We start from the raw sequence: 24,566 nt of genomic DNA, 5'->3' as shown, positions 1-24,566 counted from the left end.
AACACTATTTCTGACAAGGTGGAAGGTAATTTAAAAAATATGTAAAACTAGTGCTTTTGTTGTCCAATGAACTTGGTATAGAAAAATGGAGCTCTTTCCTAGCATTATCCTGTCTATACATGAGAAAGTGGTCCCCATCCCTGTGGAGAAAACTTTATCTCCGACTGCAATGCCTTAAACAGAATCAAAGACACTGGCTATTTGGGGCTTTTGATCCAATGAATCTGCCTCAGAAATGTTTATTTAAGCCCTACCAGCGTGGCTCAGTGATTGACCATGGACCTATGAACCAGGAGGTCATAGTTCAACTCCTGGTCAGGGCATATGCGTGGGTTGTGGGCTCAATCCCCAGTAAGGGGTGTGCAGGAGGCAACCAATCAATGCTTCTCTGTTTAGTTAAGTTGAAACCCCATCATATATGCTGTAGCTCAGGGGTCCTCAAACTACGGCCCACGGGCCACATGCAAATACAAATATTGTATTTGTTCCCGTTTTGTTTTTTTACTTCAAAATAAGATATGTGCAGTGTGCATAGGAATTTGTTCATAGTTTTTTTTAAAACTATAGTCCGGCCCTCCAACGGTCTGAGGGACAGTGAACTGGCCCCCTGATTAAAAAGCTTGAGGACCCCTGCTGTGGCTATTCTAGTCTGTGGAACTATCTGCAAGTTGTACCTAAGAGTATTTAACAGATACATTCCAGTATTTAAGGAACATCTCAGATGCACACTCTGTGGGCAGTTTTACCTATAGTGGGAATCGATTCATTAGAAAGGGTAATATGAAATTTGTTCCTAACTTTAGCTGAAGTGATACAGGATAGTACCTCTGCCCTTGAAGGTGAATGAGGTCAGTATCAAACTCTTTGCCAGGTTTGTTATGAATGATACATTGCCCCAGACTTTCTCTTTGCAGGCCAAGGTGAAGTCTGTGCAAATTACTAAATTTACTGCTGTGTTTGGATTAGTGCCTCAGGCCATGTGGACAGGTCAAGCCACCTGGCTTTCTAAGGTAAGGTAGACTGAAAGTTCATGGAATTTGTGTAGCTGGCTGACTCTGAGACTTCTGGAGGGTATGGCTTGGATCAACACCGCTGGGTAGTCTCACACTATAGCTCTGAGTTCTGTGGCTAATAGCCTAGACAAGTGCTGTATAAGGTGAGCCAGATGGGCCCTGTCCCCTGATGGTAAGAGTAATCAGAATGGTTGATGGAGTGGTATATGAGTAGGAAATTTGACATAAATCATGCCATGAGAAACAAACAAACAAACAATTAGGGACGATCGTTTGTTTCCTAATGATCGGGGCTCTGTGAGTAAAACTTCCTGACATGCCTGGCAAGTTGGAGACCTGCAGAGAGAGTTATAGGTTTATTTTTCTCAGATCAATTCATGTGTTTGCCTCCCAAAGCATTGTACACATTTAGGGACCTTCCCCTATTCTCCCAGGGAGAAGTCCTTTATGATAGCAAAATAAGGACACCTCTCCCTGTCTCAAGAGGGAAGAAGCTGCTGTGTAGCCATTCTTGTGTAAGTTCTCCTTTAGTATGGACCCTCTCTATGCATAGGGTTCATCTGCCCTCATCATGTCACCCAATAGGGGAGAATGAGATATGAGGAACAGATGTAGTTATTGCTAAAAGCAATAATAAATCTGATAAAAGGTCCAGACACTTCATGTTTGTTTTCAAGATAAATAAATATAGATATTAAATATCTTCATTCAGTTATTCATTTCTGCACACTCAATTATGTATTGATGAGAGTGTCTGCGCATCTTTACCCCCTTGCCTCCTTTGTCAAATATTAATTGACTATAAAGTCATGTATTTATTTCTGGGATGTCTATTCTGATCTGTATGTCTGTTTTTATGCTAGTATCATGCTGTTTTGATTACTTGCAGTACAGTTTGTTCTTCTTTCTCAAGATTGCTGTTACTATTCAGGGTCTTCTGTAGTTCCACACAAATTTATGAATATTTGTTCTAGTCCTGTAGAATGTGCTATTGGTATCTTGATAGGAACTTTGTTAAATCTATAGATTACTTTGGGTAGTATGGATATTTTAATGATGTTAATTCTGCCTATCCATGAACATAGTATTTGCTTCCACTTACCTGTATGTTCTTCAAATTTTTTCTTTAGTGGCTTATAATTTTCTGAGTATAGATCTTTTACATCCTTGATTAAATTTATGCCTACTTTCCCTGGCCGGCATGGCTCAAGTGGTTGGAGCATCATCCTGTACACCAAAAGGCCACAGGTTTGATTCCTGATCAATGTGCATGCCCAGTTTGAAGGTTTGATCCCTGATTCAATTGATGTTTCTCTCTCCCTCTCACTCCCCCTCCCCTTACTCTCTCTTTAAAACCAATAAAAAACATATCCTCGGGTGAAGACTAAAAAATATTATTTGTTATGAAATTATATTTGCCAAAGAAGCAGAGTAATATTGTTAACTATAGCTGTAAATCTGACAATTTTCTTCAAAACACTTGGCTTTAACTATAATAGCAAAATAAGATGCATTCTTTATCCTATAGCCCAAGGCAAACTCAGCTTACCTGACTGATTTTAAGATTAAATCAGTATATCTACTTACAAGCAACATTGCCAGAACATTGATCTGATAAGAAATAATGTAGCTTGCACTTGAAGGCCATGGAAGTTTCCTTTTGTAACATCTTATAAGTACAATTTTATCAGTCCCCTAGGGGATGTGATGGGAAAATTGCTCAAGTGAAGAAATAGTCAGTTAAAATGGAGGTAAAATAGAATAGGTATCTCAAATATTTTATCAGTGTCTTCTTTAATTCAAGATCTCAGAACATTTTTATGTGATCTGCGTAATCAGTAATTTTTCGAAATTATAAATATCATAAAAGTATAAGCTATTCCAAAAAGTATAAACACATATGTATTTAGAAGTTAAAATCCAGGAATATAAGAAGAGAACTCCCTGCCCTAGCTGGTTTGGCTCAATGGATAGAGCATCGCCCTGTGGACTAAAGGTTCCTGGGTTCAATTCCAGTCAAGGGCGCATACCTGGGTTGCAGGCTTGATCCCCAGTTTGGGCGTGTGTGGGAGAAATCCAATTGAGTGTCTCTCACACAATCAATGTTTCTCTCTGTCTCTCCTCCTCCCTTCTACTCTCTCTAAAAACCAATTGAAAAATATCCTCGGGTGAGGATTAACCCCCCACACACACAGAAAAAGAGAAGAGTAACCAAGATAGAGGCACAGGCAAATGCCTGTACTCACACCTCCCACAACTACATCAAAATTATCACTAGCATACAGAACAACCATCATCCAGAACACTACAACTAGAGAAGTAAAGAAGAAAGCACATTGAGACTGGTAGGAGGTGCAGAGGCACTGAATGAGCTGGTCAGGCACCCCTGTGTGCTGCTTTTTTAATCAGGAGGGAGATCATCATGCCTGGGGAAGCAAGGGGTCCCAGCCCCACACCAGACCCCCAGCCCAAGCTCCCAGAGCTGGGAAAATAAGTCCCCGTAACTATGGGCTATTTAGAAGTTAAAATCCATGAAAATAAGAAGCGAATTCCCGCCCTAGCTGGTTTGGATTGGAGATCAGTGACAAAGAGGCTGCTGGAGACCCAACTGTTCCACTTAAAAGGCTGGCACCACAAACAGAACTTAAAAGGTCCTGCTTCCTCTGAGCTCCAGTGCCAGGCAAGGCTCTGCGGGACACATTTGTCTGGCATCAGGAAACTTGGGGGAGGCTTTCTCCCAGACAGAGGTACTCACATGAATCGTTATTCCTATGCTGAGACCTCTCTGGTGACAGGACTGACTGCCAGCCATTTCTGTTTGCTCCGCCATGGTTCTGTAAGACCCCGCCTCATCCAAATTACAACTCCAAAACAGCTGTGCACAGTAGCTTTTGCATATGAACGGTCTGTCCTTGAAAATCTCAAACAAGCTGCAGCTGGGTCAGGGAGCCCCAAATCAATAAAAGGCCCAAGACCCTTCACCAGCATCAGCCTGCCTTGCTTCATAACTGGGCCTCGTCTGGGCACTTCCAAACCTGATACAAGGAGGAGGAATCTGCAGATCTCTCTGTAGCTCCTGCTGGTTGGCCCCAGGCAGTGGCTGACTTTGTACCTCCCTGGAGACCCAAGAACCAGTGTACCAGTAGTCAGTGTGAGGCCATACCAGATTGCAACTCTACACATCCATGAGTGACACACTCAAGGAACTGACTCAGTGAGAACCAAAACCCCACTGAAGTAAGCCCTGCTCCATAGGGTGTCTCTTGCACAGCAGCTCTCCCACTGTAGTTACAACTGGTTCTCACAGCCAATTGGCCTAGAGGTCAATTCCTCCCAGTGAAACCAACAGCAATCAAGTCTCAATTACAACAAGACTGCTCACAGTTGACAAAGTGGTGCACCTAGAGTTCTCAGCTCAGGTGACTGGGGAGGCTGAGCCACTGGGCCCTATAGGACACCTACTACACAAGGCCATTCTACCAACTCAAGGAGACATAGAAGTTCTATCCAATACATAGAAACAAACACAGGGAAGAAGCCAAAATGTGGAGACAAAGAAACATGTTACAAATGAAAGAAATGGAAGAAAGCAAACTACTTGATATAGAGTTCAAAACCACAGTTATAAGGTTACTCAAGAATCTTCTAGGAACCTCCAAGGGACTTAGTGAGACTTTTAAAGATCTTAGTGAGAATGCCAAACACATGGAAAAGGGCCAGTCAGAAATTAAGCATACACTGACTGAAATAAAAAATAATATACAGGGATTCAACAGTAGAATAGAGGATTCTGAAAATCAAATTAATGATTTGAAATACGAGGAAGCAAAAAAACACCCAACCAGAGGAGCAAAAAGAAATAAGACTCCAAAAATATGAAGATAGTGTAAGGAGCCTCTGGGACAACTTCAAGTGTACCATCATTTGAATTATGGGGGTGCCAGAAGAAGAGAGAGAGCAAGATATTGAAAACCGATTTGAAGAAATAATGACAGAAAACTCCCCCTACCTAGTGAAAGAAATAGACTTACAAGTCCAGGAAGCACAGAGAGTACTAAACAAGAGGAACCCAAAGAGGACCACACCAAGACACATCATAATTAAAATGCCAAGGGCTAAAGACAGAGAATATCTTAAAAGCAGCAAGAGAAAAGCAGTTAGTTACCTACAAGGGAATGCCCGTATGACTGTCAGCTGATTTCTCAACAGAAACCATGCAGGCCAGAAAGGAGTGGCAAGAAATATTCAAAGTGTGAAGAGCAAGGACCTACAAACAAGCAAAGCTATCATTTAAAATTGAAGGTCAGATAAAGAGCTTCACAGACAAAAAGAAGCTAAAGGAGTTCATCACCACCAAACCAGTATTACATGAAATGTTGAAGGGTATTCTTTAAGAAGAGGAAGAACAAGGAAAAAAAGAAAGATAAAAAATATGAACAACAAAATAGCAACAAATACATGTCAATAACAATTGAATCTAAAAATCAAAATAAATGAATAAGAAATCGAATGAGCAGAATAAACTGGTGAATAAAATAGAATCAGGGGCATGGAAATGGAACAGACACAATTCTCAGAGAGAAGGGGGGTGGGGAGCGGGAAGAGATTAAACAAAGATCTTATATGCATATATGCATTACCTATGGACACAGACAATTAGGGTGGCGAAGGCCTGGGGCAGGGTGTGGAACCGGGTGGAGGGAGGCAATTGGGGGAAAAAAGAGGGACATCTGTAATAAACTCTAAAAAGAGAGAGAGAGAGGAGAATTTCCTTATCACGTACCTTCTGTGTATAAGGCATGGGGAAAGGCTTCACATACAATACCTCTTTTAATTCTCATGGAGTAGGCAGAATTCTAAGATGACCACCAGTAACTCCTGACCTTGTACAATCCCTCTCCGTCAGGAGGACTGCGACCTCTGCATTTGATGGCTTTACTCCCATAATTATATCACTACATTCTGTGGTAAATGTATTTTGTAGATGAAATTAAGTACCCCTATCACCTGAAATTGAGTTAAATCCAAAGGGAGAGTATCCTGAATGAGCATGACCTATTCAAGTGACTCCTTAAATGAAACAAGGAGCAACACACACTCTCTTGTTGGACTAGATGACAGCAAACAACCAGTTTGCAAACTGATTAAGGTGGGGGTCATGCAGCTAAGAACTGAGGGTAACTCCATTATATTGCTTTTGCTCCTTTCTCACATATCATTGACTATATTTATAGGAGACTATTTCTGGGCTTTCTATGCTGTTACGTTGATCTATCTAGTATTTCACCAAATACCACACTGTCTTCATTACTGTAGCTTTATAGTAAGTCTTGGATTTGAGTACTATCACTCTTCCAACTTTGTTCTTCTCCTTCAATATCATGTTGGTTATTTTGGATCTTTTGCCTTCCCATAAAAACTTAGAATCAGTTTATCAATATCCATGAAATAACTTTCTGGGATTTTTATTGGAATTATATTGAATCTATACATCAAGTTGAGTAGAACTGACATATTGAAAATATTAAGGAAGAGGTAATTTTTATATAGAGTGTAAGAGGATAAATTTAATTATAAGGCGATATTTGAACATAGACTAAAACAACATAAAGACAGAGGTATAGAAAATAGCATTTCTGGTTAAGTACAAATGCAAAGGAAGTGAGGAAATGCTTGTCATGCTCATGGAACTTCAAGAAATAACTGTGGGTGCAATCCAGTTAACACAGTTAGAGAAACAGAAACTGAGGTCATAGAAATAATAAGTACCTATACATTATAGGACTTGAAGGACATTTAAAGAACATTGGTCTATACTTTGAGTGAAATGAGATGCCACTGGAGAGATCTGAACAGAGGTGCCATTATTTGTTTAAAATTTTTAAGGTTCATTCTTATTTCTGTGTTAAGAGTGGAGTGTTGGTAAAAGAAGGCAGTAAATAGAAAACTATTGTTGTAATTTAAGCAGTAATAGTGGCGTGGGTCACGATAATAGAGGAAAAGTGGGTAAGAAAGCTTTAGACTCTGGACATATTTCAAAGGTAGCATCAGTAGTAGACAGATTAAATGTGATATATGAGAGAAAGATGAATCTTGAATGGCTCCCAGGTGCTTGTCCTGAGTAACAAGAAAAAAATGAAGTATCTCTTTTCTGAGGAGAAATGGAAAGGCATATTTGAAGGTAGGAAATAGAAAACATATATTAGGGGGACATTCATTAAGTTAGTGATACCTACTAGACAACAAAACAGAGATGTGACGTAGGCAGGTAGATGTGCATCTGAAGTACAAGAGAGAGGTAGATATAATTTGTGATTCATCAGCACAAAAATTATATTTAAAGACAAGAACTGGATGAAAACTCCAAAGGTGTGAATAAAGCGGGAGAAGAGAAGATCAGCGGTCTGAGTCCTGAGACATAAAAGTGATGAGCTAAGTCAGCAAAGAAAATTTAGAAGCAACTATTGTGGCAGGGAAACTGATGGCAATTTCCCAAAAGCCGTATCTTGATTTCTAGTACCCACTGACAACTGTCAGGCTAGTGGAGCCCGGCTCTGAGAGTGAGGGGTGGAGAGTAAGAATAAGGTGAGAACTGAGGACAAGTAAAAATAAGGAGCTATGTTTTCTTTTCTTTTCTTTTTTTTTAAATGATTTTTTAAATCCTCACCCAAGGATTATTTTGAGAGAGATGAAGGGAGAGGAAGAGGAAGAGGAAGAGAGAAACATGGATTTGAAATAGAAACATCAAGGTTGCCTAAGAGTAGGTACCCTGAACAGGGATCAAACCTGAAACCTGAGTATGTGCCCTGACCAGGAATTGAACCCACCACTCTTCTGTGCACGGGACAACCAACTGAGCCACACCAGCCAGGGCGAGGACCTATGTTTCCTTAAAACAAAATTATTTCCATATTGCAGTTGGGCTATGTCCTGACATTTACCAGTACTCTCGTTCTTGCTCTTTACATTCAAAAGATGTGACCTTACTTTCCATTTTTTATACTCTGAATTCTGAAGATCCTATTTACAAATGTTTTTGACTAAACTGTCAAATATTTAGTGATTCAACTATACCACCTGACCTTCATGTGCTATGACTTTAAGGCCTAGCATTATTTCGATTCTACTTACCAATCTGCTTGGAATAAAAACTTATGGAAATGAGCACTGATTTTTTTTTTTTTGATGAATTATCTTAGGATAAACTTAAATTTATGTGAAAGTCTAAATAATAAACCCTATTCATCTGACACTCCTCTGATCCATCAAAAATAAAGAAAAATGGCCCTGGCCAGTTTGGCTCTGTGGATAGAGCGTCGGTCTGCAGACTGAAGGGTCCCAGGTTCGATTCCGGTCAGGGGCATGTACCTTGGTTGTGAGCACATCCCCAGTAAGGGGTGTGCAGGAGGCAGCTGATCGATGTTTCTCTCTCATCGATGTTTCTAATTCTCTATCCCTCTCCTTTCCTCTCTGTGAAAAATCAATAAAATATATTTAAAAAAATAAAGTAAAATGATAATAATAATAGCAAAGGTAATGATATAAATGCAGTAACACAAAACACCAGGTTGAAACTGTGGATATTTACATCTATACCGGAATCAAATACACAGCTATTTGATTTTTGAAGAAAATATATAAACTCAAACATTAAAAGACATCTGAAGTTATGAAAGGTAAGCTTTCTAAAGCAATACTTTTACATTTTACTTTATACATGATATTGACTATTCAAATACTGCTGTTACCTTCTAATATGGAAAAGAGAAAATGCATTTTAGTATAGAATTGACCTGGGAATTAGAAATTCAGGACAAATTTTAAATATGTAATGAGTTTATGCTATAATCCTGAATAATTCACTTGACCTATAATTTCAAAAAGAATCTAACAAAAGCAGATATCATGAGTCAAATCTTTGTCAATGCCTAAAGGTACGTCTCTATGTATATATGCATGAGTACAACATTTGATATTTTAAATCTGCAACAGTTCATAAATATAGTCTTATGAATTAAAAACTGAAAGCTTAGGCATTTCCCAAGCTTACATAATTAGAAACAGCAATACATATTAAACGGACTCTTTTAAAAAAATGGATAAATGTATGTAAAGGAATAAACTGAGACATCCGATGCAGTATGGCTTGTGTTTGAGAGATTGCTGAACCTCCTTTCAAAGGGATGAATTAATCATTTTTAGGTATATATTCTCATGGTATAAGCTCTCCTCATCGAGTGTTTGAAACTTTGCATCTTTCTATTGCAATGACAAAGTCCCTAAGTCACTAGAGCGAGCAATATATTGTCAGAGAACTAGTCTGCCATATCATTTCCCTTTGTACAGACTTGTAAGATCTCCCAGGAATTGTCATTATCCTTGCCATGAAACTCTTTGAAAAACATTTGGTTATGGGAAATTTCAAACATACACAAAGCAAACCAAATAGTATCATAGACCTCATGTAACCATCTCCTAGTTTCAATAACTCAATCCCTACTCTAAATTTCATCAGTACCAACTCCTAATTCCAAGCTTCCCTACCTAATTATTACCATTTTATAGCCTTTTTGGGAGTAAAATTAATGTGCATTGAATTTTACACATCTAAACTGTATGCATTTGACAAATGAATTGACTTATTTAAACCAAAGCCCTAGATAGCTATAGAACATTTCTATCACTCCAGAAATTTCCCTTGTGGCTTTAACTGGTCCATCCCTCCCAAAAGACATAACCACTTTCTAACTATTTTCACTATGGGTCAGTTTGGCCAATTCAAGAATGTAGGAAAGATTGAATAATACAGCTCTTTTGTTTCTAGCTGCCTTCACACGGTATAAGGTCTATGAGATTCACCCATGTTGTTGCAGGCAGCAATACTTTGGTCCATTGTGTGCATATACCATAATGTGTGCACCCATCCCCCTGTTGATGGATTGTAGGAAGATCCTATGAACACTCTTGTATGTGTTCTCAGTTCAAAGATGTTTTTATTCCTCTTGGATTAAAACAGCTAAAATTGGCATTGCTTACTCAAATGGTCAGCTGATGTTTAAACTTCCAAAGCATTTTACCAAGTGGTTTTATCATATTATATTCCTATTAGCATTATCAGAGATTTCTGTTTGTTAGCTATGTTAGTCAACATTTTGTGTAGGCTAGTTTTTTTTATTTAAATAGCTTTATTGAGAAACAGTACACATGCCATAAAATTCATCTGTTTAAAATGTACAACTCATTGTACATTGTTTTTACTATATTTACAGAATTGTATGGACTAAAGAGAAAGACTCCATTTTGAATGTTGAACCTCTAAGTTTTCAAACACTATCCTTTTATCTCCTCTCTCTTCCCTTTTGTCCCACATATGGGTAAGGCAACAAGAGTGCCCTTACTCACCCTCCCTTGGCACTGGTTCAAAGTCCAAATCACATTAACTTGGCCTGTGAGCACGTACCCTCCTTCTGGCCCCACCTCCTAGCCACAATTAAAGTCAGCCACTGTCTCACTTCACCTTTGTCACCTGCACTGCCTAGTGCCAGCCCTGTGCGCTTTTTAGAGCAGTGGTTCTCAACCTGTGGGTCGCGACCCCTTTGGGGGTTGAACGACCCTTTCACAGGGGTCGCCTAAATACATCCTGCATATCAGATATATACATTACGATTCATAACAGTAGCAAAATTACAGTTATGAAGTAGCAACCAAAATAATTTTATGGTTGGGGGTCACCACAACATGAGGAACTGTATTAAAGGGTCCTGGCATTAGGAAGGTTGAGAACCACTGCTCTAGAGAGTCTCATAATATGAGTAATAAACATTTTTATGTTCTCCTGGTGTATGCGGTATAATTGCTCTGGACATATAACTAATTTTGAGTAGTAGGTTTATCCAGACATCCATAGGGCAACTACAAAATATTATGTAATCACACAGTATAATTTTAGAACATTTTTACCACCTCAAAGTGAAGCCTTACAGGTGTTAGCATTCACTCCTATTTATCTCCTCTATCCTCTTTCCCCTCAGGCTTAGGCAAAGCAGTAGTTTATTTTCTGTTTATAGATTTACTTATTCTGCACAATTATGTAAATTGAATCATGCAATATGTAGTCCTTTGTGACTTCACTTAGCATAATTTTGAAGCTAATCAATGTTGTAGCATGTATCGGTACTTCATTCTTTTTCATTGTCATCTAGTATAACATCATGTGAATACATTTCATTTTGCTTAATGACTCATCAATTGATGAAAATTTGAGGGTTTTTTTGTGTGTTTTTTTCCAGTTTGGGGCTACAATGAATAATAAGATGAACATTTACGTGCAAGTCTATTGTGGAGAAATGTTTTCATTTCCCTTGTGTACTCTTAGGAGTAGAATTGCTAGGTCATATGGACATTTTATGTTTAATAGTTTGAAGAATTATTTCCAAACTATTTTCCAGAGTATTTGCAAAAAACATTTTCAACAATAACATACAAGAGTTATCATTTCTCCACATCTTTGCCAACATTTATTGTTTTTGTTTTTTACTATAATTCTGTTCTTGATTATTGTTTTACCTCAAGTTGCTTTAAGAATTTTTTTGAAAAATTATCTAGAAAACACATTTTACCCATTTATGTATGTTTTTATTTCTCTTGTGGTAGTAGAGAAGGCAGAAAAATTTGTTATATCTATAGATTTAATGAGGCCACATGTAGTCTTTTACCCTATGTTAGCAAATTATAGAGTTAACAGATGAGGGTAAAAAGACCCTAAAAAAGTCCCCCACAATGAAATAATACCTAAATCTGAATAAAGATAGACTGGAAAAAGGGAGAAGAATAATATTTTGTATCACTCAAAAAGTTTTAAGTGGTAAGAAATATCAAGTTAAAATCATCATAATAAAAAGAAACATCTCAGTTCTCCTTTCAAAATTTCAGTAAATGAAGCTAAAGGTAACACCATTGTCACCTTCCAGTTAGTATCACATCATGTTAAATTACTGCCCCTTATCTATATGGGATACATTCCAAGACCTCCAGAGGATTCCTGAAACAATGAGCATCAAACTCTACATATACTATGCTTTTCCTATACATACATATCTATGATAAGGTTTAATTTATAAGTTTGACACAGTAGAAGATTAACAACCATCTACACTAATAAAAGAGAAACATGCAAATTAACTATCACTTCGTCACTCTGCCACTCCGTTACACCCACCAGCCAATCAGAGCAACTATGCAAATTAACCCAACAAAGATGGCGGTTAATTTGCATATGCAGGTGCAGAGAGAAGACTGAAGACGACTGAAGATGGTGACGGCCACAGAGCTGGAGTGAGCAGGAGGCTTGGGTTGCTCCTGGTGACGGAGGAAGCCAAGCTTCCTGCTGGCCCTGGTCTCTGCTCAAGGAGGGGCTGGGGGCCTTGGTTGCCAGGGGCGGGGGGGTGACCCAGGCTTCCAGCCCACCCTGGGCTCCGCTGGAGGAGCTGGGAAAAAAAAAAAAAGGAGGGGCTGGGAGCAGCCGGAGCAGAGAAGCCAAGTCTTGCTGATGTGGCCGGACCAAAGGCCTGGGTCCCAGGTGCCAGAGGAAAACCAGTGCAGGCAGCCAGGGGAAGGAAGGCCTATTGCGTGAATCTTCGTGCAACAGGCCACTAGTAACTAAAAACTAAATAGAACAATTATGTCAATATTCTATAATAAAAGTTATATAAATGTGGTCTCTCCTTTAGAAAAACTAGTGTGAATCCTTTTTTCTTCTTCACAATTTCACGAATAGAGAATTCATTCTTACCATAGATCTTAGCAACCTTGGTATACCTATAGTGCGAGGTTTTTCCTATTTAACTAAGTTGATAATTTTCATGTAAATGAAGCACTTTAAGGCTTCTTTGTGGCATATCCAAATTGCCAGCATCATTAATCTTGTGCTTTGGGGTCATTATGTAGTAAAATGAGGTTTACTTGGATACAAGCCCTGTGATTCCACAATAGTAAGTATGATAACCAAGATGGTTAGTAAGTGACTAATGGGCAGGGAGGTATTTATCATGGGGACACTGGACTAAGCATTGACTCTGGTCCTGGGTGGGATGAAGCTGGTTGATACAAGATCACATGAGATTTCCTCACACTGCTCAGAACCAATGTACAACTTAAAACTTATAAATTGCTTATTTGACTGCTTATTTATGGAATTTTCACTTAATGTTTACTGACAGTGTTTGACCACAGGTAACAGAAACCACAGAAAGCAAAACCATAATAAGGGGAGACTACTGTACCACTATACCAATGACTAAACACATCATGAGATTAAAAAAAAAAAAAAAAAAAACACGACAACTATTGGTCTTTAACAGCACTAGGCAAAAATAAAGGACCATTTAAAATCATTTTTCCTTCTAAGAAATAAAACAATAAAGCAAAATTGAAATACACTGAGATAAAAAAAAAAAAAACCACACACACAGAAATACTATTTACTAGAAAAGAAATTCCTAAAATAAACCATTTCTGGTAATCCGATGACTAGGGTCTCTGACGTTTAAACTGCCCTCAATCAATAATTTAGAATATTTCAAAAAGGCCACAATATCCATGTGTTTCTAATGAGATGAGTTGATGAACTTATATAAACAAAGCTCCCACATTCTTTGTCTTATTTTTAACTTAATCTATATTGTATATACATCTTAGACTCAACAGAGAAATAATAAACATTCTTCCTTATATGGTTAGCTTTAAGAATTCAAGTTGTCCCCATATATGTGTATTTCACATCAACTATCTCACTGTGAGAAATAATGAAACACTAAATTGAAATAATATAAGACTCCATGGAGTTGCAAGTCAGTTAAAATGTTAAAGTCTTTACACAGATACCAAACACTTAAAATAGAGCTACATCATTTTTTATTTTTAGGTATGTTGGATATTAAACTTTTTTCTCTCTGGAGTGCCTAACTTTATTCCAGGGAATGCCTTAGAACCCAAGCAATCTGATTTATATTTACCAATCTGACTTAAAATCAGTGCCTGAGTTTTAAGGTTTAAAAACAGTAAGTTGTTAGATTTAATATATCTATTACAGTACTTAAGTGATTATTTAAGAAAAATACTGTGATAAATCATGGTCAGGAAATATAGTTTATCACTTGTATGGTAAGCTATATTAATGAGTTATTTAAAAATAGAAAAATGAATACTACCACATCTACTTAACGTTTAATTTAATTATTTATTTCAATTATGTTTTATAGTGAATGACATCCCTTTACCAAAAAGCAGTGATTATATATTTTAAATTAAAATTACATATATGATATATAGGTGCTTGTTGTTTTTTTAAATATATTTTTATCGATTTCAAAGGTGAAGGGAAAGAGAGAGAGTTATAAACATCAATAATGAGAGAGAATCATTAATTGGCTGCCTCCTGCACACCCCCAACTGGGCATCGAGCCTGCAACCTGAGCATGTGCCCTGACCTGGAGTTGAACCATGAGCGCATGGTTCATAGGTCGACACTTAAGCACTGAGCCACTCTGGCCGGGCTGTGCTTGTTTCATATAAACATATTCAGTGCATAGTAAATTTAATTTTTTGTCTTCATTTTTATTACAATGAAGTTGGAAATCAAATCTGATGGATACTACAATAATACAGTTCCCTTCAAAGGGTTCCAAAGACTCTTTGATGGAATGAGAAATGATCAAAGTCTAAGCCTGTTTTAAAAACCCATGAAAATATTAGATTCAAGTGTATGTTGTTGTTGTTTTTTTATTTCTCCTTGAATTAGTCCTTTGATCCACTTTATTACAAGAAAAAGTGAGGAAAGTAACCTAACGTAGAGAATAATCTATTGAAACACCCCGGGGTGATACTTCATTACAGATAGTTTATCATGACACTGAAAAATCAGCATTTGGAAGTGAAAGTCATCAGTGATCTAAGGACATGTGTTCCCTTCAGATGTCACAATTGCTTCCTTTATGTCAGTCAGGGAATTCGCTTTTTATGGTTGAATTTTACTACTGTTTGTATGCTTGTTTGATTTGAGAACATCTTAAATTCAAATGAACATGTCAGTACTAAAGCAGTCAGGAAAAATTGAATTTATTTCTAGATGGAATGGCAAGATATCGTAGCAAAGTGCTTTCAGGAGTTCTCTATCAACTCACAAAATTATCAAAACCAAAGTGATCTCACAATGTCTTTGCTAATGTTATACCACACTTCCTTGTCAACAGCCAACCAAATTGGGTTAATAGGTAACATTGACCAATGTACTGTTAAAAAGCCAGCCCACATTGGTTGTAGAAAATACTTTAACCAATTCTAGTCTCTCTCTCTATATATATATATATAAATGCCATCTTGTCATCCTCTCTAAAAGAGAAATATACATATTTAATGGTACAGTATATATTACAGAGTAAAGAATAATCCTCTCAACTAAAATAGAGATGGGACTGCTTTGTAAGATCTTAAAAGATAGAGTGCTCAAATATAGATGCTTCTAGTACTATACTTGATTTATGTTCTCTTAAATGACAGAAGCAATATATATGGCTTTGTTATTTTGGAGAATGAAAGAATCTCATATATATATATATATATATATATATATATATATATATATATACACACACACACACACACACACACACATAACTTTGACAGTCTTGCAGATATCCCCATCTCTTCCCCGTTTGCACACCTCCACCCATCCCCCACCCTCCCTTCCCTCTGGCCATCACGAACTGGTGCCTATGTCTGTGGGTTATGCATATATGTTCTTTGGCTAATCCCTTCACCTTCTTTCATCCAGTCCTCCTTTCCCTCTCCCCTCTGACAGCTGTCAGTCTGTTTCCATTTTGTCAGTTTATTTTATTCATTAGATTCCACATATGAAACCATATGGTACTTGTCTTTCTCTGACTGGCTCATTTCACTTAGCACAATAATCTCCAGGTCCATCCATGCTGTCCCAAAAGGGTAAGAATTCCTCTGTCTCACTCTGGTAAAGACAACCCAGACTAAAGGGGTTGGGACAGACCCCACCTTCAGATGACAAGAGCCATGACATCACACTGCAGATGCATAGCTTCAGGTTGGGACTAAATGAAAAGGGCTTTTGCAATCAGTCTAACACACCATCGAAATTGGGAATCAAAAGAAGTCTAATATCCGTGCACAACAACCTTTCATTGTCAGAGAGAGGCACAGGAACTATCAAAGAATTGAAACACAGAGGCCAATGAGATAGAAAATAAACCGAGTAACTGTTGTGTCTCTAGTGACTAGTAAAGACTGTGTTTCAAAAAGAGAAGGGGTCAGCCTTTGAAATGGCACCGACAGAGTAAATAAAATGTGGCTTAAAAAGTGATCACTGAATACAGAAATGTAAATACTAATACCTGGTTACCTCAGTAGGAAAAAAGCCTGGCTGGAGTAAGAGCATCAGCTGAAGCATCAGCTCCAACAGGTAAGGGTTCAAAGCCACAAGACTTTTCCTGGCACCAGCCTCCAATTCAGATGTCAATTACAAGTTCAGGTTTTCTCCTGTGCTTCTGAGCCACTGGTTACAGATTAACAACAACCCCCTCTTCAGGTTTGATTCATTTGCTAGAGCAGCTCACAGAACTCGAAGACATATTTTACTTATTAGAGTAGATTACTTACTAGTTGCTCCACTGGCAACCTGCCGCCATCTTTAGGTGCTGACCCAAAAGTCACCTAATTAACATAATACATGGCACTTTTATAGTTCTCATAAGTTAGAAAATTCCAAGGGATTTAGGAGCTCTGTGCCAGAAATGGAGATGAACTATATATTTCTGATTATCCGTCACAATGTCACAGTTGTATTTCTTTCTCAAACCACCACCCACTTGAGAATATGTGCATCTGTCCCAGGCAAACCTAGACATAATGCCCAGGTGGAACAATTGATTCATTTATTCATGTTTACAGGATGGAACTCATTTTGTATGGGAACAAATAATGCGGAGAGCTGTGTGGTGGCAGAATGTTAATAATGTTTTCTGATTGCTTCTATTTTCTTTAAAATGAAAAGCAATATAATTAGATCGAGTAAAGATATAGAAAAAAATACTAGAAGTTCACTGACAGAGAAGTCTGTTTAAGTGAGCTAATAAATGGAAGAAGGGTAAGCAGCACTAGGGTTCTATTGAAGGGAGTGGTTGCAAATTTAATGTTTCTAATAAGCTGTTGCTGGTTGTATAATTTTCTCCAGTTCTATTAGGCTGTGCAGGCACAGATCAGTCAGAGCATTGGGTGTTAATCAAGTTGGCATTTATGCAAGTGAGCACATGAAGTGAGAAAGGAGCAAGGAAATTTAAGGGTAGCAAGGAAGAGATTATAATAACAGATGAGGGAATGTAATATAAGTAATTAGGGAAATGACATTTTGAGTCAGGTAGAAGCAGTCAAGTGAAATAAGATCAGTAAATTATATATAGTAATGGAGTCAAAGAATTGTCAGAGTACTGAGAGTTGAAAAGAGGCGGGGGTAAAAGTGAAGTAGAACAATGCAGGGGCTTGTATCTCAGCCACTCCCACCATTGGCAAAGGTTAGGAGTGGCTGAGATAGGGTGGTACATAGGGTGGAAGAACAGGAAGCGAAAGAATTGTAATGAGCGTATTAAAATCATTTTCTGCAGAGATATTCAAATCACCACTGATTATGACAGAAGTCGTGCTACACAGAATGGCAATGAGACAGGAACTAAATTTTTGAAGAACAAGAATGAGTCATTGGTAGAAGATGGCACCAAAGAAAGACCACATTGTAAATGTAGCTTGATGACGAGGGAGTTAGATATGAGTGCACTAAGAAGGAGATATTGAGATTTATCTAGAAATAGCCTTGAGAAACTAGGAAGATACAGATGAGTATCTAGCACCATGTGATAGAATTACAGGATAAGCAGAGTCTTCACATGAGAAACAAGTTTCAGTTTGAGCAACAAAGTGAAAGGAACAGTTGGAGTAGATAGAGAACATTTTAATGATTACGGACTGTGAATTGCAGGGGCACAGTTAGAATATTTTAGTATTTGGAAAGCAATGAGAGATGGGGCAGAATAGAAGGTGTAAAAAGTACAGATGACCAATGGACATGAAAAAATACTCAACATCACTAATCATCAGAGAAATGTAAATTAAAACCACAATGAGATGTCACTTCACACCTGTCAGAATGGCTATCATCAATAAATCAGCAAACAAGTGTTGGTGAGGATGTGGAGAAAAGGGAACGCTCATTCACTGTTGGGTATGTAGATTGGTGCAGCCACTATGGAAAACACTATGGAGGTTCCTCAAAAAATAAAAATGAAACTGCCTTATGACCCACAGTTCCACTTCTGGAAATATATCCGAAGAAACCCGAAACACTAATTCAAAAGAATATATGCACCCCTTTGTTCACTGCAGCGCCATGTACAATAGCCAAGATTTGGAAGCAGCTCAAGTGCCCTTTGGTAGATGAGTGGATGAAAAAAATGGTAGTACATATATAAAACAGAATATTACTTGGCCATAACAAAAAAAACACAAAATGTTACCATTTGCAACAGCATGGTTATACTTAGAGGGTATTATGCTAACTGAATTAAGTCAGTCAGAGAAAGAAAAAGTACTATATGATTTCACTTATATTTGGAATCTAAAGAACTATATAAATGAACGAACAAAACAGAAGCAGATTCATAGATACAGATAACAAATTGATGGTTTCCAGAGGGGAGGTAGTTTGGGAAACTAATGAAAAGGGTGAAGGGATTGAAAGGTACAGATTGGTAGTTACAAAGCAGTCACAGAAAGTAAAGACCATCATCAGGCATATAGTCAATAACCTACACTAATAAAAGAGAAACATGCAAATTGGTGTCACTCCACTACACCCACCAGCCAATCAGATGAGTATACAAATTAACCCAACAAAGATGGTGCTTAATTTGCATATGCAGGCGGAGGCGAAGACTGAAGACAACGTAGAAGGAAGCCAGGCACTGCAGAAGGGAGCGAAGCTGTGGAGAAGCAAGCGGGGCAGTGGAGGCGGGAGTGAAGCCCGCCTCGCCAGGTTTCACTCCCTTCTCTGCTTTGCTCCAGCCGCAGGAAGCCCTATTCTTGCAGGAATCTTCCTGCAATGGGCCTCTAGTATTGTAATAACTAAGTATGGTGCCAGTTGGGTACGGAAATATCAAAGGGAACACTTTGTAAAGTATATGATTATCTAACCACTATGCTGTACACCTGAAACCAATACAAAATGTCGAATGTGAATTGTAATTGAAACAAATTTCACACAGAGAAAAAAAGTAAATGTAAAAAATGTTTGGGGATGATACTCTAAGGAATAAAGGGTGACCTGGAAATCTTGGGTTTCTTGTTTTAATTTATGCAAAAAAAAAGGATAATGGGCATTAATAAGATTAGTTCTGACAGTTCAAAAAATTAAATTGTAATGAAGGTGTGAAAAAGAGGGGAAGGGGTAGTCACTAGTGTAAACATATAATTTCTAAAATTCATATCAAATAAAAAGAGTACAAAATGAAATGTAAAACTAATTATCCTAACTACTTGTGTATCCTAGCTATCCCTGAGAATAGTTCCTTGAGTTTTTATTAATTTCTATACATAAGCAAAATATATGAAGTTTTCCAATTACCTCTAATTTATGTATGTATGAATATAAATATAAATATATTTATACAAAAAAAAAATCACACAATGTATTCTGTTCTTTGTACATTTTATCTCACATGATAATTACCTTGGCACTCTTTCTTCAATAGCCCATGGATGCACTTTAAAAATATATCCTGCATATATATATCTTTGCATTAATTTATTTAACTTTTTTCAATAATGAACATTTAGGCTATTCATAGTTTGTTTGACTTGTAAGCAATAAATATTGGGGCATACTTCATTTTATAATGTTTATGACAATCCTATATAATAAAAGCCTAATATGCTAAGTGTCTGATTGTCCGGTCAGCCGTTCAACCAATCAAAGCATAATATACTAAAGACTAGAGGCCTGGTGCATGAAAATTCATGCACAGGAGGGGGGTCCCTCAGCCCAACCTGCCCCCTCTCACAGTTCAGGAGCCCTCAGGGGAGGAAGGCAACCTGGAGATCAGGGAAAGGCGACACCCCCATCATACCTCTGCTGCTGTCACTGCCAGCAGCGCAAGCCTCGGCCAGCCCTGGTTACCTCAGGTGGCCCTGGGTGCTGGGCAGCCGACATCGAAGGCCTGCCTGCACCTTGGGCCAGCCCTGGCCTTGCCACATGCCTGCCGCCCCAGCAGGGCAGAGGGGGCTGGGTGCCGCCATCTTGTGGCCATGGGTGCTGCCATCTTTGAAGGTGTGGCAACCAATTAACATATTCCCTCCTTATTGGCTGTGGGTGCCACCATCTTTGAGGGTGTGGCAGTCAATTAGCATATTTCCTCCTTATTGGTTCTGGGTGCCGCCATCTTTGTGACAGTGTGATGGTCCATTAGCATATTCCCTCTTTATTAGGTAGGACTAGAGGTCCGGTGCACAAAAATTTGTGCACTTGGAGGGGGAGGGGGGACCCTCAGCCTGGCCTGTGCCCTCTCGCAGTCTGGGACCCCTCAGGAGATAACGCCCTGCTGGCTTAGGCCTGCTCCTGGGTGGCAGAGGGCAGGCCCAATCCCTAGGTGCAGCCCCTGGTTGGGCTCAGAGCAGGGCCGATTGAGGAGTTGGGGTGCTGCCCCCTGTCATGCACAGAGCAGGGCGGATTGGGAGGTTGCAATGCCACCCTCAGTCACGCTCAGGGTAGGGCCCATCAGGGGGATTGGGGCTCCTTACCCTGTCACACACAGAGCAGGGTCGATCAGGGTGTTGGGGAGCTCCCCCTTGTAACGCACAGAGCAGGGCCCATCAGGGGGTTGAGGAGCTCCCCCCTGTCAATCACAGAGTAGGGCCGATAGGGGAGTTGGGGCACTGCCCCCTGTCACACACAGAGCAGGGCCGATCAGGGGGTTGGGGCACCACCACTCTCACACTCAGGGCAGGGCCGATGGGGAGGTTATGGCTCTACCCTGTCACACACAGAGCAGGGCCCGTGGGGGGCGGGGGCTTGGGGTGCCGCACCCTGTCACACAGAGCCGCAGGGAGATCAGGGGGTTGGGGAGCTCCCCTGTATCAGGCACAGAGCAGAGCTGATCAGGAGGTTGGGGCGCCTTCCCCTGTCACAAACAGAGCAGGGCAGATAGGGAGGTTGTGGCCCCGCCCCCTGTCACAGACAGAGCCACAGGGCGATCAGGGGGTTTGGGCGCTGCCCCCTGTCACGCTGATCCCGGTGCCGGAAGGCCTCATGGCTCCGCTGATCCCGGTGCTGGGAGGCATATTACCCTTTTACTATATAGGATAGAGGCCTGGTGCATGGGTGGGGCTGGCTGGTTTGCCCTTAAGGGTGTCCTGGATCAGGGTGGGGGTCCCCACTGGAGTGCCTGGCCAGCCTGGGTGAGGGGATGATGGCTGTTTGCAGCTGGTCACACACCCTTCAGGGTGGGGGTCCCCACTGGGGTGCCTGTCCAATCTGGGTGAGGGGCTGAGGGCTGTTTTTAGGCTGGGACTGAAGCTCCCACCTGCTCCTTTTTTTCTTTTTCTTTTTTTATTCTGGGCCAGCTTTAGCTCTGGCTCCAGCTCTGAGGCCTCTGCTGCTGAAAGCAGGTATCTGGTTTGTTTGGGTTCTATAATCGAAACACTGTTTCAACTCCAGCTCTGAGATCCCGGCTCGCTGAAAGCAGGTTTTGGGGTTTTGTTTAGCTTCTATATTTGTTACGTTTCAAACTGCAGGCTCAGAGGCCGGCAAGGCAGGCGGGAAACGTTAGTTTCCTCTGTCACTGAAGCAAGCAAGCCTCATGTTAGTTTCAAGCTGCCTGGCTGCCGGCCGCCATCTTGGCTGGCAGTTAATTTGCATATCACCCCTGATTAGCCAATGGGAAGGGTAGCGGTCGTACGCTAATTACCATGTTTCTCTTTTATTAGATAGGATATGCTAAGGCCACTCAACCACTTGCTAGGACATGTACTGACCACCAGGGGGCAGACGCTCCGTCCAGTAGGTTAGCTTGCTGCTGGTATCTGCCTGATCAGAACTGAGTGAGATGGGCGGGACTTACCCTGGAGCCCTCCCACGGTCCCTCCCCAGCTGGCCAACCTCCAGTGTCCCTCCCCGGCCCCGAACATGCACTGATAGGGTCCCTCGGCCTGGCCTGCGCCCTCTCGCAATCTGGGACCCCTTGGGGGATATCGGAGAGCTGGTTTCAGCCTGGTGGTGGAATGACCGGTCACTATGATATGCACTGACCACCAGAGGGAAGACGCTCACACAGGAGCTTCCCCCTGGTGGTCAGTGAGTTCCCACAGGGGGAGTGCCACTCAGCCAGAAGCCAGGCTCACGGCTGGTGAATGCAGAGACGGTGGCGGGAGCCTCTCCCGCCTCCACAGGAGTGCTAAGGATGTCCAACTGTGGGAGTGGGCCTAAGTCAACAGTGTGACATTCCCTAAGGGCTCCTGGAATGCAAGAGGGCACCGGCCAGGCTGAGGGACTCCCCCGAGTACATGAATTTCCTGCACCGGGCCTCTAGCAGTATATATTATGAAAACTTTTAAGCAATTTTATTACATACAACACTTTTTATTTTAAATGTTGGTACTTATTGCTACGTTCTTCTCCTCCAAAGCTATAAAAACATGCATTAGTGAATGTGACATACACTATGAAATATGAGTGTCAGCAAATTTCTTAAATTGTGCCAATTTATATATGCAGTAGAAAAAAATGCACTGCTTTAATCCAAAGGCTTCCAAAGTCAAAAGTGGGAATCTGGGCAACCATACACCACCCACACACGCGCGCACACACACACACACACACACACACACACACACACTTTTAGAGAAGTTATTTCATCAAGTGAAAGTGTTTGGTATTTCAAGAACACTTTGTTGCATGTTTTCAGAAAGCAAGGCTTGCATCTGAGCAGGAACTATCAGCCTTACCACTTGCTGTGAAGGAGAGAAATGATTTGTTTGATATTTTTTCCGAATATGCACAGGAAACAGTTGGGATTTGACCCGAGTGACTGCAGCCATTTCTCTTTTCTCTCAGGCATGTAATGTTCAAACCTTTGGCACATGTCAAAGAGGAATCTACCTCTGGCAGCCTGGCCAGGTCCTCTGAGGGATACTCAGCCTGGAACACAGCCCTGGGTGCCATACCATGATAAACTCCATTTCCATCTTCTCTGTTATTCTTTGGACATGTGCTGAAAACTTCAGCTTTCTTTTCTTAACAAGAAGTATCTTAAGTGATATATTTCAAATTTTTCTAAGTATTTAGGATTTTTTATTTACCTCTTTATTGCTTTCAATTTAATTTTATTCATCTGTGATGGGGAATTAAAACAAGAAGTATTGCCTGATAAGAGCATATGTTTGTTTAAATAAAAAAGCCAGTTAACCCATCCATCACCTCACATAGTTATCTTCTTTGTTTCTTCCTTTTTTTGGTGAGAATGCTTAAGATTTACTCTCAGAAATTTTCAAGTATAAAATATAGTATTATACTATGATTACTATGCTGTACATTAAAAGAGAAGTCAGTTAAAGAACAGTATCATAAAATTAAATTTAAAGTATTCATAAAATAATTTTATACTTTAAAATGTATCCACTTTAATTTAATGCATTTAAATTGATATGAGTTCTTCAAACAGCTGGTGCAATGTCAGGGATTCCTCTTTGATTATGTATTCTCTGATTTACATTACAGATCTCTTTCATAAATCATATCCAAGATACACTTAAAATATTTTCTCAAATTCTGCATATAACCATTTTCTTCCCAATCTGAGTTCTCCTCTTTGTAAGTAAATTCATAAAACATAAACTTCAGAATTAGCAGAACTACATAATCTTCCACTTTAGTATTTCAGAGTCTTTGAACTTAGAGTAAAGCCTCAAACAAAAACAGAAGAGAGAAAAATGAGAGAGACAGAGAAAAGGAGAGGGGAGGGACAGATGAAATATAGAAATAGATAGAGTTAGAGATAGGAGAAAAATCACAGAGAAGAGAATATAATTTTTGAGGGGGCTAAACTAATTTATTACCACACATTGATAATGTTGGAAATTAAAATATTGGGTATGTCTCAGAAAAAGTAACTTAAATTTCTCCAAATTGTTGCCATTTTTACTTATATGTTATAAAAAATATATAATGTTGATGACATCTAATGGTCTATGCTATAATTCATCAAAATAAATTAAATTGAATGCTAAAAATCTAGTGATATCAGTAATTATCCTTTAACATAGTTTTTCATGATCTAAAACAATGTTGTCCATGCCATATGTCATGTGGAGATTAGACTTGGTAAATATCTGTGGACTAAACGTGTAGTTACTAATTTACTGTAGTATTGAGCCATAATTATTCTCCAACAAATGGGAAACATAGTAAAAGTGGGAAAACATATTCAC

Source organism: Myotis daubentonii, chromosome 5 (genome assembly GCF_963259705.1).
Source record: "Myotis daubentonii chromosome 5, mMyoDau2.1, whole genome shotgun sequence".
Taxonomy (NCBI): Eukaryota; Metazoa; Chordata; class Mammalia; order Chiroptera; family Vespertilionidae; genus Myotis; species Myotis daubentonii.
This window is presented reverse-complemented; position numbering follows the sequence as displayed.